This window comes from Theobroma cacao, chromosome 5, assembly GCF_053813885.1.
Source record: "Theobroma cacao isolate CCN51 chromosome 5, ASM5381388v1, whole genome shotgun sequence".
NCBI lineage: Eukaryota > Viridiplantae > Streptophyta > Magnoliopsida > Malvales > Malvaceae > Theobroma > Theobroma cacao.
In genome coordinates this window covers 42,442,310-42,456,723 of record NC_142643.1, presented here as the reverse complement: position 1 = coordinate 42,456,723, position 14,414 = coordinate 42,442,310, and the positions used below count along the sequence as shown (strand labels likewise).

The 14,414-nt window shown below is 32.1% G+C and overlaps 2 long non-coding RNA genes and 1 pseudogene across 2 annotated transcripts in view; 2 read left to right on the top strand and 1 right to left on the bottom strand.

The window, feature by feature from the left end:
- LOC148762934 (uncharacterized) overlaps window positions 1–14,414 on the bottom strand; it is a 47,107-nt gene that overhangs the window by 19,961 nt on the left and 12,732 nt on the right. The gene's annotated exons all lie outside the window — the stretch shown is intronic.
- Window positions 1,561–3,259, top strand: LOC148762939 (cytosolic sulfotransferase 15 pseudogene; annotated as a pseudogene).
- On the top strand, window positions 5,966–7,836 carry LOC148762938 (uncharacterized). The gene is made up of 3 exons (XR_016026454.1): window positions 5,966–6,070; window positions 6,717–6,797; window positions 7,648–7,836. It is a non-coding gene; the product is annotated as an uncharacterized LOC148762938 (long non-coding RNA).

The window sequence follows — 14,414 nt, the reverse complement described above, 5'->3', positions numbered from 1 at the left end:
ATCTCAACAATAAACTCACAAATCAATCACTAAACATTATCAACAGTTAAAACTCAATTCTAATTTACTACTCACCTTGATAGCTTTGTAACTTTGAAATTCTTTCCAATAATTCCCAAGCTTATTATAGTGCTTTCTTTCTCATTCTCTCTCTAAACACTTAGCTAGTGAGAGAAAGTATGGAAGTAAAATTTTTCAAGGGTTTTAAAGTGAGAGAGTGAAAGAATACAAGGGTTCTAGTGAAAAGGGCACAAATGTATGAAAACTAGAGCTAGAGAGAGAAAATTATGCAAGCTCCATATCAAGCTTCCATGGAGGATGGAAGCAATGTGAGATGGGAAGAGAAGAAGAAGAAGAAGCTGCTGGAAGGAAGAGATATTTATAGCCCATGCTTATCCACTCCACTTAAATTACCAAAATGCCCCTCCACAAATTAGCTTATTCTCCTCTAATCTTTTATACAATCTTTTTACTCCTTTGACATTGGGACAAGGTCCATAATGGTCTAGAAATGCTCCAATTCATGAAAACTTAAAAATTCTAATCCGAGGTGAAAAATGACCATTTTACCCCTATTGTGAAAATCATTAAAATTTTTGTTTTCTTGTCATTTTACCCCTAATTTCATCATTCATTTCTGTGGCTTATTTATCTACAATTATAAAAACTTATTAAAAATTACTACTCATTAGCATAAATTAAAATATTAGAATTAAGTAAAATATGATTATACATAGCAAATTATCAGGTTCAACAATTAATAATATCACAATTTTCTATATATTGATGAAAACTAAATATAAGCATCCAGAAACCACATAAAGTTAAATACAAAAATCAAATAATCAAGTAATATATCTAGAAAATAAATCCAAAAAGAAAGATTTATAATTTCAAGATATTATTTGACATGTAATACTAATGATTGACTTAGTCAAAATATTATTTATTATTCTATATTACGTGACGTTATGTGGAATACTAAAATATCATAATTGATAATGATATGACTTGTTGACATATCATAATTGATGATGACATGACATGACATATTATGTTGAGTAAGAATTATGCCAAAACTAAAATATCAACTAAAGGGAAATTTTAATTTGTAGGCCATAAGGTGTTGGCTCTCTAGTCTATAGTGTGCATTAACTGGTCTTTTTCTTATCAGCTAGCTCATTTAAAAAGAAAATGTGTTGATCAAAAATAATTTTCTTTTGTCGACCAACAGAATCCTACAATAATTTTATGCCTCATTCATAATGGCTTAGGGGCCCCTATAGCAAAATTTTTTTACATGAATTATATATAATATATATCTTATAATAATAGGTTACAATGTGAAAAAAAAAAAATACATATAGTAGAACATATACCCATTAACAAGATAACAAATCACATGGCCTTTTGTTTCTTTTTTTGGGAAAATATATACATATCGTCACTTATTTTTTAATTTTTACAATATGTATGTATGAATTAAACCATATTAAAATGATTCCAAAAAGTTATTCCTTATAAATACCAACTAAGATTTAAGGGACTGACTAACATATTCTTCTCCATATCTATCCATTCCTCCTGACTGCTGGTTTTATTATGGACACAACAGAAATGATCTCCAAAGACATTGTTTCAATAGTATCCCAAGATAAGGAGGAGCCATGGGATGATGATGAATTCCAAGAATTGGTGCAAACTCTCCCAAAAGAAAAAAACTGGTATGGAACTCATCTTTATTTCTACCAAGGATTTTGGTGTGCATCTCGTGTGTTTAGAGCTATGATTTGTTTCCAGAAACATTTCCAAGCACTTGATTCTGATATTTTTCTTACAAGTATCCCAAAATCTGGCACTACTTGGCTTAAGGCCTTGACTTTCTCAATTGTGAACCGCAATCAATTTGCAAGGGAAGAAAATCCCTTGCTCAGCTCAAACCCTCACCAACTTGTTCCAGTCTTTGAGTATGATCTTTACTTGAACAATCCTTGCCCGGATCTCGAAAATAGCTGCCCTTATCAACCAAGAATGTTCTCAACCCATTTACCTTATGCTTTTTTGCCACCTTCCATTAAAGATTCCAACTCTAAGATTGTCTACATATGTAGAAATCCGATGGATATGTTCATTTCTTTGTGGTTTTTTACTGACAAACTTCGACCCGATAACGTAGAGCCTTTATCACTAGATGAAGCATTTGAGAAGTTTTGTCAAGGAATGCATGATTTTGGACCATTTTTTGATCATGTACTAGGGTATTGGAAGGCAAGTCAAGAAAATCCCAACCGAATATTGTTTTTACAATATGAAGATCTCAAGGAAAACATTAATTTTCACATAAAAAAATTGGGAAAATTCCTGGGTTTTCCTTTCTCAGAAGTGGAAGAGGAACAAGGAGTTGTAGAAGAAATAGCAAGAATGTGTAGCTTTGGGAACTTGAAAGAATTGGACGTGAACAAGAATGGCATGCACACCTTCGGAATTGCACACAACACCCTTTTTAGGAAAGCTGAAGTAGGAAATTGGTGCAATTATCTCACGCCTTCCATGGTGGAGTATTTCAAGAAGCTTATACAAGATAAGTTAGATAAGTCAGGTTTAACATTCAAATTGTCTCGTCAAAACTTTTAAAGAAGCTTTTGCCTAATTCAAATGATTGTCTCTGGCTTGTTGGATATTCGATAGCTGAATCTATAATCTTGATGTTGTACTTGTTGAGGCAAATGGAATATTTTTAATGAAGTTGATCGACTTTGCAAAAGTATTACAGAGGTGGTGTTTGCCCGCACACTTGGTGAAGTGAACAAGGTGATCGACTCTCTTGCAAAACTCGGAGTTGATAGAGTTGAAATGTTCTGTTTGGTGGAGAGATCGTGATTGGCTGCCATATTAGCTGCTCTTTTCATTACATGATGACTTTCTTGCATACGTAGGAGGTTTCTTGTGGTACTAGCTAGTGTTTATTTCTGGTCAGGTATATGGTTGGGATCAGTTACCAAGCGTCAAGATAATATGTCTAATAATGGTTCCCAAAGGGCAGCTTTATTTCTCTGGCTTGTTGCTTCAGATCGTTTGGGAATGGAGGATGCCTAATACTTTTTGTTTGTTCAGTTCTGTCATTTAGTGATTATGTTTTTTAATGATGTTTTATGCTTCTCCAGTGTCCTTGTTGTTGTAATTTGGGATTAAGGTAATTTGTCGTGGTGCTTGTAATGAAATGTCTCGTAATGATATCTTGGTGTTAGTGTCCAAACAATCCAAATTTGGTCTTTGTGTTACAATCTATAGTATATATAACACTACTAAGAATGTTTTGAAAATTTTTTCTATTAATGAAAATAAATATACTCTTACTCATTGTAATTTTAAATTTTTATTTGTCATTTAAAAAAATTAATTTTGAATTATTATATAAATAATATTTATAATAATGTAAGTATTAGTAACACGAGGATTGAGATTTAATTTTTTATTGTAAATAAGAATTACCGTTTTTGAGATCATCAATAATTGTTATTTTATAATAATATTTATAAATATTATAAATAATATTTATAATTGTTATTTTTTACCACCGAAACCAAAACAAAACTTAACTAACCCATTTTTGAGATCTTCGAGGATTTGCTGAATACAGCTGGCATCATTAACAGTGTTAAGATAAAAATATACCGTTTTGCAACTTTTCTTTTTCAAAAGAAAGAATGCTATGCTGAAGAGCAACAATTGGGAAGCACATGATTGATTACTTTAAAATAAAATTGTCCTTTTTCTATTTGTGACACTGCCTTCTGTTGGAAGAGATTTCAAATCACTAAACCTTTTTATATGTTTTAATTAATTCATTAAATTTAATCATTTATGTCGGGAAAATGGAATTATTTAAAGAAATTATTGATTTCTTTTAGTTCCAATATGCTTTTCATGATTTAATTTGGGCTACGTCATCATGATTTTTTTGCCTAATTTCAATGAATCATGATGTTATGCCATTTCCATACCATTATAAATTAAAATAATATATTTAATTACTGCCATTTCCTTCACAAATTAATTAGCAACAAAGTTCACGTGTTTTGTTTCTTTTTTTTTAAAAAAAAAAATCTAGAAATCTTTATTAACTTTACGTAATGGGATCAAAATGCAAGCAAGATCAGATCATGCTTTGACTCATATTCATGACTGACATCATGATGCAAACTGCCAAAGTTTAAAATTCAAGGTAACAATATTTACTGATTTGTAATTTTTGATAATTTACTATAATCTCTTAAATTATCAATACATTAACGACATATGATTGATGAATTATATATGAAAAAATTATCGACGGATTTTTCATAGATTATCAAAGAAATGCCAACAAATTATCGATGTATTTTTTCAATGAAATGCTGATGGAATTTCGTCCAAATTCACAAACTCTTTTAAAATTAATATCAACAGAATTTATAGATTTTTTTTTGTAGACTTCGCCTTTATTTTTAACAAAAAAAAATCATCAATAATTGTATGCACATTACTGATGAAAAATTTTCATTACCAAAAATTTTTTTTATTGAATATAGCATTTTTTATGATAAATTTTCATAGAAAATTCTGCCAGTAATTATCATTTTCAACGGAAATTGGACCTTTTTCATCGAAAAAGTTCAATTTATTTTGTAGTGTTGAACATTGTCTTTGCCAAATCTATTGTCAATTCATTTGTAGTCCGAGAGATATGTTTAAGTTTCTAGCTATTCAACTGAGATTTTTAAAGTTTTAAGGTGCAAGATATAATTCTTCAACTTCCACGGAAAAGTTTAGGGAAATAACACCCAGTCAATCGCATTTGATGAATCACTTTCAATTATTAAGTAATAAGAGTTGACCCATTTAGAAACAATAAAGATAACAAAAACCTTTTTACTTATAATTGTAACTTTTAATATTATGTTAGTGTTTTTCCTACATCTAATTTTTAATTTTTTTTAATTAGGAGAAGAGGGATTCGAATTTTACTCTTTAGGCAGAGGATTATGCATTAACCAATGTGTAAAGCCCGACCTTATAAAATACTAGTCATTACATACATGTGATGATAGCATGATTGCATGCTAGGAGAGTCCCGAAAAATTTACAAAAGTCGGTATTGTACCTAAAGGTACAACAAAGCTGATTTTGTCAAACCCTATTCTATAAAATAATTACGACGTCATTTACATGCTCAATAGAATGTTTGCATGTTTAGGAAGTTCAAGAAATCGTTACAAGACGATATTGCCCCTAATGGTACCATTAAGTTGATTAAGCCTCAAACTAGTTCAAATAGGAATTTTGAGGTGAAATTAAGAGTTTTACAGTTCAAGGATGACTCAAAATGGTAATTCGGAGTTCGAGGATCAATTTGGAGTCAAATCGAAATTTTCACTATCTAGGGTCAAAATGGTCATTTGCCACCTAGGGACAAAATGTGAATTTTGAGAAAAGATTTTTTTGGCCCCATTTAACTTATTAGAGTATGATTTGAGTATTGGAGTATAATCTGAGGGTTTGACAGTGAAAAAGTTTAATTTCGGTTATTTCTGGAGTGTAGGGGCAAAATCGTAATTTTTCCACCCGCGGACAAAATTTGAGATTTTGAGAGAATTTAGATCACATTTGACAAATTGGAGAATGGTATGAGTATAAGGGATGAAAAATATGTCAATGGGCAATTTTTCAGTTTTTGGGGTAAAAATGTAATTTTGGACTTTTACGGGGGCAAAAGTGTAATTTCAAAAAAATTACTCCACCAAGACTTTGGATAAGTCTGAGAATTTTATCTAAGCTATGGATATGTGGGACAAGTGTATGGTGAAAATTTAGAAATAAATGGATGGCTAGAATTTAAGGAATTAATAAAACAAAAAAAATGAATAAAATAATATTATATTATTTTAGCCTTTAAAAATGTCAAAATTCCAGAATTCTCATCTTCTTCAGCTGTCCAAACCAGGAGAGAAAAAGGGGGAAAAGAAATAAGAACCCTAGCTGAAAATTTTGGGGAAAATCAAGAGAAATCAAGAAATCAAGCATTAAAAAGGTAAATTTCATTGATTTTCCTTGTGCTTTTCACTACCCATGCATTTTTTTCTCATTTCCATGCAAAATTAGAAAGTGGGTATGGACACCCATGCTGGCCAAACCTCCATGGATGAGTTTTGAACTTGAGTTTTGGTTGATTTTAATTGAATTAAGTGATTTTAGTTAGGTTATATTGAAATATAGCAAAAATAAGCTAGAGAAATAATTTTCTCCCATTGAAACCCATTATGCCGAATTTTCTAGGGGAATATTGGCTGCTGATCTTGATGTTTATTTGAGGAATTATGATGAATAATGATGAAATATGAGCCTAGAAAAATAATGGGAATTTTCGGAGCAAAAATACGAATTTTTACTCACTAGGGGTATTTTCGTAATTTGCTATCGGAATTGATAATTTGCACTACACTGAGTAACATTAAGTCAATCTGGGTGCAATTGAGGTATAGAAATTGAAAAAAATTAATTTAGAGTTTAAACGGACGCGTATATCGATTTATCGGATAAAAGACCGAAATAGGCTAACATATCGTTTAGGTAAAATTTAGACATTTTGCACTTCATATCATGCATTAGTAGTATAAATTAGTTTATTTTGGTTTACTACCAAAGTAGTAAACCTCTTAATTGTGCAATTTGTCAAGGTGGCGAATCCTCTGGCAAGGGCAAAGAAATCACACCCGAGGAGTAATAGTTGGAGTACCCGAATTTAGTTTTCAAAAACTGTGAGTAAACTTATTATCGTCTTAATTATCTAGAGTAGTTTTATACAATTGTGTGATTTTATGAAAAATGTGTTTAAATGGTAAATTGCTATATTTTAAGAGAAATTATGATTTTATAAAATGATTTTATAAATTTTTTAAAAAATCGAATACTAGTTTTGAAAATAGAGTAATTGGAGACTGCCTGCTTGTGTTGTAAATTTATGGTTTTAAATTGAATGGCTTATGACAATAAATGAGCATGAATGGCTAAACTGATTTTGGTGTTAGAATTATTTGTACTGTGTATTTAGCCTTGAGAGGCTAGGTTGCGATAAATTGCCATGTCATGCAGAAAAAGATTTTATAAATCAGGTGGTAGATAAAAGATTAGCTACTGCAGTGGTGGGGGGTTCCGTGGGCCAACCTATTAGAGGGGCACGGTAAACTCCTTTATATTCTCACCTCGATCATAGAGGCGCGTAGGGTATCTCCTGAGGTGGGCTTTTTGAGTGCACTTCACGTGGACCACCGTGTGAGAGTGAGACTCAGCCAACGCCAAGGAACGGCTATGTTTCAAAATAAAAATATGATTTATGCGAAATATGAATTTTTAACAGCCTTGGCGGGCTCGGTTGAATACCCCTGGTCCAAGTGTCACCGAGTACAAGATTTGGCATGAGCCAAGTTTTGAGTAATTCACGAGCCATATTGATTATTTGGTTGAAATGAATATTCGTGATGTGAAAAATTTATTGAAGTTAATTATTTTTTAATTGTCTCTATTTACTCGCCTTTAGATAGTTTAGATGGTGTCTGTTTACTCACTAGGATTTTATAATCTCACCACCCTCAATTTCCCACATTTCAGGTTCGGGATAGCCGGTAGATAGTCGATTGCATCAAGGACTTCAGTTAGCCTTGCATTGACAAAATTATAGGTTCACAGACTCGCATCTTATTGGTTAGTTGGGGGCCCACGTGTCATTGTAAATGTAATTTTATACTTGAGTTATTTGATTTAAAATATGTATGAACATATTTAGTTTTTACACCATGTTTTTGGCGGGTTTTGGTATTTTCAAAGAAAAATGACGAAAATGCCCCTATGAGCCAGAAAATAATATTTTATTGATTTGATTTGGAAATGAATTATTATTTCTTGAAATGCAAGATTTAATAATTGTCGCTCACCGGGGATATGCGAAAGCTGATGCTAAGCCTTGCGGGATTCCGATCGGCATTTGGGGAAATAAGTGCCTATCGGGACGTCGCGGTAGTTGTCACGGGCCCGATGGGAGTTTCGGGTCGTGACAGATTTAATCCTCGAACTAGATCAAATAAGAATTTTAAGGTGAGATTAAGAGCGTCACAGTCCAAAGATGACTCAAAATGGTAATTCGGAGCTTGAGGATCAATTTGGAGTCAAATCAAAATTTTCACTATCCAGAGGCAAAATGATCATTTGCCACTTAGGGACAAAATGAAAATTTTAGAAAAGATTTTTTTGGCCCCATTTGACTTAATGGAGTATAATTTGACTTAATGGAGTATGATTTGAGGTTTAGAAGTGAAAAATTTTAATTTCAGTATAATTTGGAGTATAGGGGTAAAATGATAATTTTACCACCCCAAGGGTAAAATTGTAATTTTCCACCACCAGGATATTTTTTCCAGCACATGGTCTTCCTTTATTCTGATTTTTGACCTTTGACTAATCATGTGGTGGAGATAAAAGGTTTAAATTTTTAAAGTTTTAAAAATGGACCAATTAGAAAATATCATATGTGAAGCTTAGGATATTTTATTATTTAACTTAAAAATCAGCACAAATCAGCCCATTATTCCCCAAATATTCGGCCAAGCAAGGAAGAGAGGGAAAGAAAGGAAAAGCAAAACCTAGGTGAGGAATTTCAAGAGAAAAAGTGTGGAAAATCAAGGAAAACAAGTGAAAAAGGTAGGATTTTTCAACTTAAGCTTGAAATCTATTTTCCTTAAGCATTTCTCTTCATTTTCTATGCTTAAATTGCATGTTTTTATGATGAATTATTGGCTGATCAAAATGGGTTAGGAGAGAGAAAGTTGTTGGATTTATTTGATTTTAATTTATGTTAGTGTTTTTAGTTAGTTTAGCATATTTAGAAACAAAACAATAAGAAAAATATTTATTTTCTCCCACAACCATTAATGGTCGAATTTACCATGTAGTAAGTGAGGGTGAGTTTGATTTTTATTCTAGGAGAATTGGTTAAGGAATGATGAATTATGAGCCTAGAAAAATAATGGAAATTTTCGGAGCAAAAATATGAATTTTTACCCACTAGGGGTATTTTCTTAATTTGCTATCGGGACTAATAATTTGCACTATACTGAGGGACATTGAGTCAATTTGGGTGCAATTGTGGTATAGAAACTGGAAAAAATTAAATTGGAGTATAGAAACTGAAAAAAATTAAATTGGAGTTTAAAAGGACGCGTTAGGAATTTAATCGGGTGATAAGACGAATTAGGCCAATACCGGGTTTAGATAGTTACCAGTGCATTTTTGCTTTCCATATCATGCATTGGTAGTCTAAATTAGTTTAATTTGATTTAGTGCCAATTTAGTGAAATTCTCGATTTTGTACTGTGTCAAGGTGGTGAGTCCTCCGATAAAGGCAAGGAAATTGCATCCGAGGACCAATAGACAGAGTGCTTCGAAAGTCTGCATTCTAGACATTGTGAGTAAACTTACTGTCATTTTAATTATCTAGGGTGGTTTTTAGATGATTTCATTAATTCTATGAAAAAAGGAATTTAAAAAGGTAAATTTTCATATTTTATGAATAAATGAGTTTCAATGAAATTAATTTATAAATTGTTTTGGAATTAATAATGATTTTGAAAAATAGAGTATACGGAGACTGTTAATTGTGGCAATTTGATTGTTTAAATTGATTGACTTATGATAAATCGGGCATGATTGGCTAGTTGGCAATTGTATTGAAATGCGAATTGTTTGGTTGCCTTGAAAGACTGCGAATTACAAAATTGCCATATCATGTTATTGAGCTTTATTATATGGTGGATTATATATTAATTAATCACTGCAGTAGGGGGTTTCTGTGGACCAGCCTATTAGAGGGGCACGGTAAACCCCATTATATTCTTACCTCGAACGGAGAGGCGCGTAGGGTATCTCTTGGGGTAAAGTTTAGGGTTCACTTCACGTTAAACCACCACGTGAGGGGGAGCTCAGCCAACGCCAAGGAACGGCTATGTTTTCAAAACAAAAACATGATTTATGTGAAATGTGAATTTTAATAGCCTTGGCGATCTCGGTAGGATGCCTCGGCCAAGGTATCCCCGAGAATGGATTTATGACACAAGCCTAGTTTTTATAAGATTTATAAGCCTCTTTACATGTTTTGAACAAAATGTGTTCTAATACTATAACCCAGTTTATGATGATTTACTTTATTGTCTCAATGTACTCAACTCTAGATATTTATGATGATGTCTGTTTACTCATTGAGATTTATAATCTCACCACTATCCTTTCCACCCATTTCAGGTTCAATATAGACTGTAGATAGCTGACCTCATCGAGGACTACCGAGGGATCTGCATTTTCCAAACTGTAGGTTCACAGTCCTCTTTACTTTTGTTTATTCGGGGGCCCTCTTGTTATTGTAAATTAAATTAAATATTTTGGCTTACTGTATTGCAGTATGTATAAATTTATTTAGCTTTTACGATACAAAAATTATTTACGTATAACTCTATAAATATTGTTTTTGTCAAGCTCGATCTTATAAAATACTTTCCATGTCATTCATATGATTGACAATATGCTTGCATACTTGGAAAGCCCGAAAGAAAATTTGTTAAAAGACGACAATGTACCAAATGGTACAATTAAGTTAATTTAAGCCTCGAACTAGATCAAATGAAGAATTTAAAATGCAGTTAAGAATATTAAAGTCCCAGAATGGTTTCATATGATGATTTGGAGTTCGATGATCAATTTGGAGTCAAATCGAAATTTTTACTGTCCAGGGGCAAAATGGTCATTTGCCACCTAGGGACACAAATGGGAATTTTTAGAAAAGAATTTTTTTTTGGCCCCATTTGACTTATTGGAGTATAATTTGAGGGTTTGGCAGTGAAAAAGTTTAATTCTGGTGATTTCTAGAGTATAGGGGCAAAATCGTAATTTTACCACTCGCGGACAAAATTTGAGATTTTAAGAGAATTTAGATCAAATTTGATAAATTGGAGAATGGTATGAGTATAAGGGGTGAAAAATATGTCTATGGGCAATTTTTTAGTTTTTTGGGCAAAAATATAATTTTTGACTTTTACTGGGGTAAAAGTGTAAATTTCAAAAATTACTCCACCAAGACTTTGGATAAGTCTGAGAATTTTATCTAAGCTATGGATATGTGGGAAAAGTGTATGGTGAAAATTTGGAAACAAATGGATGGCTAGAATTTAAGGAATTAATAAAACATTAAAAAAATGAATAAAATAATATTATATTATTTTAGCCTTTAAAAGGTAAAAATTCCAGAATTCTCATCTTCTTCAGCTGTCCAAACCAGGGGAGAAAAGGGGGAAAAAAACAAATAAGAACCCTACCTGAAAATTTTGGGGAAAATCAAGAGAAATCAAGAAATCAAGCATTGAAAAGATAAATTTCATTGATTTTCCTTGTGATTTTCACTACCCATGCATTTTTTTCTCATTTCCATGCAAAATTAGAAAGTGGGTATGGACACCCATGCTGGCCAAACCTCCATGGATGAGTTTTGAGCTTGATTTTTGGTTGATTTTAATTGAATTAAGTGATTTTAGTTAAGTTATATTGAAATATAGCAAAAATAAGCTAGAGATATAATTTTCTCCCATTGAAACCCATTATGCTGAATTTTCTAGGGGAATATTGGCTGCTGATCTTGATTTTTATTTGAGGAATTATGATGAATAATGATGAATTATGAGCCTAGAAAAATAATGGAAATTTTCGAAGCAAAAATACAAATTTTTACCCACTAGGGGTATTTTCGTAATTTGCTATCGAGACTGATAATTTGCACCACACTGAGGGACATTAAGTCAATTTGGGTGCAATTGAGGTATAGAAACTGAAAAAAATTAATTTAGAGTTTAAACGGACGCGTATATCGATTTATCGGGTAAAAGATCGAAATAGGCTAACACCGCATTTAGGCAAAAATTTAGACATTTTTGCATTCCATATCAAGCATTAGTAGTCTAAATTAGTTTAATTTCAATTTAGTACCAATGTGGTGAATTTCTTGATTTTGTACTGTCAAGGTGGTGAGTCCTCCGATAAAGGCAAGGGAATTGCACCCGAGGACCAATAGTCTGAGTATTTCAAAAATCTCCACTCTAGACACGGTGAGTAACCTTACCATCATTTTAATTATCTAAAGTATGTTTTTATTCGGTTTTGGTGAATTTTATGAAAATGAGTTCAAATGGTAAAATTTTATGTTTTGTAAACAAAATGAGTTTAAATGAAAATATTTTATAAATTGTCTTAAAACGAAATAACTATTTTGAAAATAGAGTAATTGGAGACCACTGATATGTTGTAAATTTAAAATTGAATTAATGGCTTATGTTATTGTATTGGCATGATTGGCTGGGCTGTGTTTTTTATGAATTGTATGAATTGCTTTATTTTACCCTTGCAGGCTGGGTAGTAATATATTAGCCCTGTCATGCTGTCAAAATTTTATTGTATGGTGGGTTTGACCTGCTGCAGTGGGCTGGATTCTGTGGACTAGCCTATTAGAGGGGCACGGAATCCTATTATATTTTTACCTCGGTTGGAGAGGCGAGTAGGGTAACTCCCGAGGTATAACTTTTAGAGTTCACTTCACGCCAAACCACCACGTGAAGGGAAACTCGGCCAACGCCAATGAATGACTATGTTTTCAAAATAAAACATGACTTTCTAATAGCCTTGGCGGACTCAGTTGGGATAGCCCTCGGCCAAGGTATCCTAGATAACTGAGTATGATAATAATTTTTGGCATGAGCCAAGTTTTTTAAGAAATTCATAAGCCATACTGATTACTTGCTTTAAATAAATTGATTTCATTTGGTTGAAATAAGTTGAAGGATGATAAATCACAGTTTGATGAAATGTTTTAATAGTCTCCTTTTACTCGACTTTAGATATTTTGAGTGATGTTTGTTTACTCACTGGGATTTTATAATCTCACCACTCTCATTTTCACCCATTTCAAGCTCAGAATAGATTGTAGATAATTGATATCGGCGAGAATTACAGTTGAACTTGCCACATCCAAAGACTGTAGGTTCATTTCTTTTGATACTTTTGGTCATTCGTGGGCCCACGTGTCATTGTAAATTAAATTCTATACTTTGGTTATCTGTATTACGGTATGTAAGAATTTATTTTGCTTTTACGCTATAAAAATTATTTATGCAGTGTTCTTAAAATATCGTTTTATGTGAAAATTGAATATTTTATTTAATATTTTTATTTTATTATAACAGTCATAATTCCATTTTAAACGAATGTTTTAGACATCCAAAATTATTTTTGATTATGAAATATGTGTTTTCCACTTACATACTATATTTTTAGATGATTTTGAGATTTTTGGGATAAATGACCAAAATACCCCTGTGAGATGGAAATTATTATTTTATTTGTTTAAGTTGGAAACAGTTTAAAATCTTTTAGAATGTGGTATTTGGAAACAATTACCCACAGGGGAAATGAGAAGCTAATATTAAAGCCTTGCGGGGTTCCGGTTGACATTCCGGGTGATGAATGTCGATCGAGATGTCGCGGCGGTTGTCACGGGCTCAATAGGAGTTCCGAGTCGTGACAGTTTTATAAGAAAATAGAATATTTTACTTAATATTTCTTTTATTTTCTTATTATATTCAAATAACCATAATTTCGTTTTAAATGAAGATTTTAGACTTTTAAACTCATTTTGATTATGAATTATGTCTTTTGTATTTGTATATTTGTCACGACCCGGAACTCCCATCGGGCCCGTGACAACCGCCGCGATATCCCGATAAGCACTCATTTTAGGGGCAATATCTTCTTTCAACGATTTTCTCAAACTTCCTAAATATGTAACCATTCTATTGAGTATGTAAATGACGTCGTAATTATTTTATAAAACAGGGTTTGACAATATTACATTTTAGCCAATTTCAAAATTTTTGAGAAAAATAACCAAAATATTCCTGTGAGATGAAAATTAACATTTTATTTGTTTTAAGTTGGAAACGCCTTAAAATCTTTTAGAACACGATATTTGACAATGGTTGCTCATAAGGGAACAGAAAACTGATAGTAAAGCCTTGCGGGGTTTCGAGTTGACATTTCGGGCAAATGAGTGTCTACCAAGACACCGCGGCGGTTGTTATGGGCTCGAGAGGTGTACCGGGTCGTGACACAATGAGTCAAATATTTGGATATAATTTTCAAAAATTTTTAATAAACTTAATATATTTTAGTGAAAAAAATAATAAGATTTATTATTTCACAATATTAGTTTGCTCCACTCAAAATTAAAAAGTCGAGATCCGCATGTCTGATAGTTATATATCCTATGACACTTGTGTAAGTAAATACTA